At 44.1% G+C, this 6,003-nt stretch overlaps 1 non-coding gene across 1 annotated transcript; it reads right to left on the bottom strand.

Moving 5' to 3' along the window:
• Window positions 1–629: 629 nt before the first annotated feature.
• On the bottom strand, window positions 630–702 carry Trnav-aac. The gene has a single exon. It is a non-coding gene; the product is annotated as a tRNA-Val (tRNA).
• Window positions 703–6,003: the final 5,301 nt, after the last annotated feature.

The following is a 6,003-nucleotide window of genomic DNA, read 5'->3' as shown; positions in this document are numbered from 1 at the left end:
ATTTTATAACTGTTTATTTTTCTTCTGACATACGTTTTCCCCCCTTCTCCGATAATATTCCGTTGGAATTTGACGTTATTCTGACGAGTGGTGTTATTTGTACAGCGGTTTGAAAGTTTAATTGTAATCACCCTGCAGCTTACGAAAATGGCTCCTCGTCCAGAGGTAACGGGCTACAATTCTCGACAGGCAACCAACTTCATATTAACTATTTACCATCATATCAGACGAATGCCGATACTGAATACTAAAATACGATCTCCGCCCCTTCCTTCCATAACTATTGTTACGCATCTGCATTTGTGCTGCGGTAGCCACCACATTTATTACAGTGTGTGGCGGACGGTACTTCATACAGCAGTGTAATCTTCCCCCGTTTTCAATTAAGCTCCGTCTAGCGATTTCAACGTCAAAGAACACTCGGATCATACATTCTCTTCTATATAGTAACAATAGATACACTTATTATTGTGCCGTCCGCGCATAGTGTCCTTCTACCTACTTCAGTTTATCATGGAGTTGCTTTCACCTTGTCGCGTGATCGTTTATTTGATGGGTAGAATCGTTTCAGATTTATAATTTCTGCATCTGGGGAGTAGAAAGAGTGTGAAAGACTAAGATAAAAACTCTGTTTCCGCCCGGGATCGAACCGGGGACCTTCCGCGTGTTAGGCGGATGTGATAACCACTACACCACGGAAACAACTTGTTACTGTACTCTTCAATTGGAGCATATGTATTACACTTATGCATCAAAACAGTAGTGTAATATTTTTTTTTCATATTTAGCACCTATTTTAACTAACTACTCTTTCTCAGTAGTAGAGATTAGTTCTGGGTAGACGGAAGAACAGATGACGGGACTCGCCTGTAATAGAATTATCTTGTGAACAAACAATCTGCGGTCCATGTCCCGTGCTAGCAGATACGCTTCGTTGGTAAGCGTGTGGGTCGCCAGGGATTCCTCGCCGGTTAGAACAGCACGCAAACAGCTGAGTGACACACACCACGCCACGCCACGCCGGCTAGCTGACACTCTGTCGTTCCCTGCGTCTCGTTTTTCCTCTTCAGCTCCGGCTCAACACGCTCTCACACAGGGCGAACTGTTCGCTCGTCGGACGCTTCCGCGATTATGACTGCTCGTGGCTGAACCAGTGACCACGTATATCTGGCTTTAATTACAGACAAATACAAGAATAATATACACCGTGAACTGAAGAAGAAGAAGTTATTACCTTAAAAAACTGGATTACCGATGATGCGTTGCGGCAGCGTTAGTGCTTGAAAAAACTAAGATGTTTTACCTGAGGTAGACATGATCAAGAAACCCTGCAACAGAAATGCGACTACAAATGCTTAATAAGAAAGGAAACATTGGGTTCATCGTCCCGTCGACGATGTCGTCAGTGACAGAGTTGAAGCTCGAATAGGAACAGGCGGTTATGAAAACTTCCACTATAACTTTCCAACATTGTACCAACAGCATTTACATTTTTAAATAAATCAATTTCCAAAATTTTCAGCTAACTTTCGGAGAATAAACTAGCATGAAAGCTAAAAATCTCGAAAAAGGCAACAAATGGTGAAAACTTAAGAGCAATGTTTACGATTCGATAATCTTTAGCTACTTTCCTGAGGAATATGCTTGTTTTGCGGAGTGACTGACTGCAGCAAACATTCCAGTCCCCGTCAGGAACAGGCGCCCTTTCAAACGCTGACCGTACCCGTTGGCGGCGACAAAGCTGGCGCAGATTGTGGGTCGACGGGTGGAGCCTTCCATCTACCGTGAGAGACAACAGAAGAGGAAAACGTGCTTCACCAAGGGACAAATAACAGAAAATCTTTGACTTTCCAAATGTAGGCATTCTCTTGATTCAAATGCTCGCACACCCACAGTTAGCAGACGTTTGTTCACAAACCTAGTGTGATGTGAAATACTGCTGACGCGAATGCACGCTTAGATTTTACATCGTATAAATTGTTAGGCTGTCATAGCCCTGAAATTCTAATACTGATATAGTTCTTAAATCAGTTATATGGCACAGATGCTTGGTAAATTTTTAGACAAATGCCTTACAAAAAATGTTTTTCTCTGAATTTCAATTCCTTGGAAGTTACTACACAGCGGTTTAGGTTACTAATCACTAATGTAAACACTGTATCTTTCTACCTTCTTATTGACCAGCTAGGATCACATAACAACTTCAGTTCCCCTTCTTTCTTTGTTGTTTCCTATTTTTCAACTACTCCATCTTCTTCCCATCTCGTCCTATCTTCTGCCCATGTTCTTCCCAATTTCTTATTTCTTCTGCCTTGCAGACCTTTTAAGTTAAATATTTTATTTTTTAAAAGGTTTCCTTCTGTTATTTCCGATTCTTTGATGTTGTTTCTTTCTTCTTTTCTTATTTCTGCAATCCATGTTATTGTCGATTTCTTTCGTTAGCCTGTTCATTCATTCGGTAGAGATGCCCAAAATAGATTAATCTTGGCTTTGCCACTACTTTTGATATTTTCTCTATAGTTTGAGAGATCTCCTCGTTACTTCTCATTATCCAAACATCTGTACTTCGTATAAACACTTATAATTTTTCTGATAATCCGTTTTTCAAGTATCTCTGTTCTGTAAAGCGTATATAGTTTACCGTTAAGCATTCAACTGCATGTAAAGTTTCTGTTCTTACCACTGTTATACAGTGCTTCATTTTTATACATACGAATTTCTCGTTGTAGCTGTATATCGCCAAACAACACGAGTTTTCCATTTTATTATCTCTTACACCTACTGGAAAATTTTTTTTAGTCCATTCTGTTGTATATTTTCTCCAACATATTTAAATTTACTAATTTTCATCTGTTTGTGTTTCTATATAATTTTGTGCATTTTTTGTATTTGTCACGAATTTTGTTTCTTTCTGGTGAAATTTTGAGACCAATCCCATTCGCTATTTAATATAGTAGATTTATATGAGTAAGTGCTACAGTCAGATTTTTTGAAGTATTGCAAACTCGTCTGTAAAAGCCAGGCAGTTTCTATCATTTCCATTTGTTTTCCTTTCCAAATTATTGGTTCAATTTTGTGATTTCTTAGGTGGGAGTTCCAGACCCGTGAACTTATACAAAAACGTAGTTGAACAACATAGGTGATAAGCCATCTTCTTGTCAAACACGTTTTCATTTTAAATAGCCGTGATACTTCTCCCTTGACTTTAACTTTTAAATATTGCATTTTTCAGACTTTCACGAATTATGTTTGCTAATTTTTAAATATATTTGTTCAACAAGTTTGTTCCCGCCGCTTTTTTCTCGAAGTTCTAAGCTTTATTGTAAAGAAGGAACAAAAAGTTAAGGATTAAAAGTATTAGCAATCGCTGGCTATAGATTTCTCCCATCTTTCGGGCACCATACGAATCCCGTGGGTGAAGAACTGTTCTTCTCTTGAGAAGATAGATGAATCGATCCAATTTTTCACTTTTTTATAGGACCGCAGGCACCGGTCAATCAGCTGCTGAGGTCATTAGCGCCTAGTCACAAATGTAAGTGCACATATAATCTGGTAAAACTCAAGGGGGGGGGGGGACACCAGAAAGTTCTTACAAAGACGCAGACAAAATAATTAAAAGAGTTAGATGTCTTTGGACAAGTCCGTCAAAGTAATAAAACGAAGAACACGAGCAGCTGCTCGAGCGTCATCAGCTAAAATTTCCTGTAAAGTAGATGGCAGAGACAGGACAACACGAGATTGATTAAAACGAGGACACGGCAATAAAACATGGTGCACTGTCAATGCATGACCACAAGGGCACTGCGGGGCGGGGTCATCGGATAGCAGGTAGCGGTGGCTAAACCGGCAATGCCCAATCCGAAACCTGGCCAAAATGACCTCCTCTCGCCGAGATGGTCGGGAGGAGGTTGTCCAAGCTGTTGGGAACGGTTTTATGGCCCGCGGAGCTTATTTTATTGAAGTGACGACCAAGTATCCCACCGTAATGACACAAGCCTCTTACAAACAACCCCACTAATGTCAGACGATGGGACACAAAGGGAGGCTGACCGAGGCAGGAGGACTGCAGCCTTGGCCGCAGCATCGGCAGCCTCATTCCCAGGCAGTCCTACATGGCCTGGGACCCACATAAAGCTAACAGGAGAACCATCATCAGCAAAAGAATGGAGGGATTGCTGGATCTGTTGCACCAAGGGATGGACCGGATATGGAGCTCCAAGGCTCTGAAGAGCACTGAGTGAATCAGAGCAGAGAACATACGGAGAATGGCGGTGGCGGCGGACATACTGAACGGCCTGATTGAGAGCAAAAAGCTCGGCCATAAAGCTGGAAGACTGGTTGAGGAGCCGGTATTTAAAGGTGACGTCCCTGACGACATAGGCACAGCCGACGCCATCGTCAGTTTTGGAGCCATCAGTGTAAATAAAGGTGTTATTGGCGAGTCGCGCACGAAGTTCGACAAACCGTGAGCAATACACTGCATCCGGAGTACCCTCCTTCGGGAGCGAGCTGAGGTCAAGATGAATGTGAACCGGAGCCTGGAGCCAAGGTGGTGTCGGGCTCTCACCCTCTCTGAAGGTGGTAGGGAGGGCAAAATCCAAAAGCGCACTCCAGGGGGCAGCAGGGCAGAGACATACAACCCGTACTGACGGTCGAGAGAATCGGCGAAGGAGGACTGATAAGAGGGGTGGTCGGGCATTGACAACAGCCGGCAGGCATACCGACAAAGCAGTACGTCGCGCCGGTAGGTCAATGGTAATTCGGCAGCTTCAGCATGAAGACTCTCGACGGGACTAGTATAGAATGCTCCGGTCGCAAGACGTAACCCCCGATGATGGATGGAGTTGAGACGGCGTAAGAGGGATGGCTGGGCAGACGAGTAGACGAGGCTCTCTTAATCCAGCTTTGATCGGACTATGGACCGATATAAGCGAAGGAGGACAGTGCAAACCGCTCCCCAAGATGAACCATTACGAACACGGAGGACATTAAGGGAACGCGTACAACGGGCAGCCAAATAAGAGACATGCGGAGACCAACAAAGTTTCCTGTCCAGTGTGAGCCCTAAAAACTTCGTTGTCTTCACGAATGGGAGAACAATGGGACCGAGACGTAAGGATGGTGGAAGGAATGCTTTATATCGACAAAAGTTGATGCAAACCGTCTTCTCTTCAGAGAGTCGGAAGCCATTAGCAACACTCCATGAGTATAGGCTGTCAAGACAACGCTGAAGGCAGCGCTCCAGGAGGCATGTTCTCTGGGCACTGCAGTAGATCGCGAAGTCATCGACGAAAAGAGTGCCTGAGACCTTAGGTGGAATGCAATCCATAATTGGATTGATCGCTATGGCAAAATGGGCTACGCTCAAAACGGAGCCCTGAGGCACTCCGTTCTCCTGGAGGAAGACGTCGGACAATGCGGAACCCACACGTGCCCTAAACATTTGATCTGTTAAAAATGAATCAATAAAAAGGGGCAGGCGACCGCTTAGGCCCCACCTGTGCATAGTGCGGAGGATACCTCCTCTACAACAGGTATCGTAAGCCTTCTCCAAATCGAAGAACACAGCTACCGTTTGGCGCTTTCGCAAAAAGTTATTCATGATGAACGTCGACAAGGTCACAAGGTGGTAAACAGCGGAGCGGCGTCGACGAAAGCCGCATTGAACATTGGTAAGTAGCCGTCGAGATTCAATAATCCAAACCTACCGAGCGTTAACCATGCGCTCCATCACCTTACAGACACACCGGTCATTGATCGGAAAAGGTGGTAGTCAGGGGAGAAATGTCTGGAGAATACGGCGGGTGGGCTAGAAACTCCCTTTCAACGTTTCCAAGTAGTATTTCAACAGGTTACGCGACGTGGGCTTCAGCATTGTCATGCTGCAAAATAACCTCTCTCTGTCTGTCGCTGTATTGTGACCGTTTGTCTTCCAGTGCTCTGCGAAACTCATCGATTGCTTTCGATAACGATCTCCTGTGGTCGTTTCCGTTGGTTTCAACG

The sequence above is a fragment of the Schistocerca piceifrons genome, chromosome 2 (genome assembly GCF_021461385.2).
Source record: "Schistocerca piceifrons isolate TAMUIC-IGC-003096 chromosome 2, iqSchPice1.1, whole genome shotgun sequence".
NCBI lineage: Eukaryota > Metazoa > Arthropoda > Insecta > Orthoptera > Acrididae > Schistocerca > Schistocerca piceifrons.
Note: the sequence above shows the minus strand (reverse complement) of the source record. Positions and strands in the feature narration are given on the sequence as shown.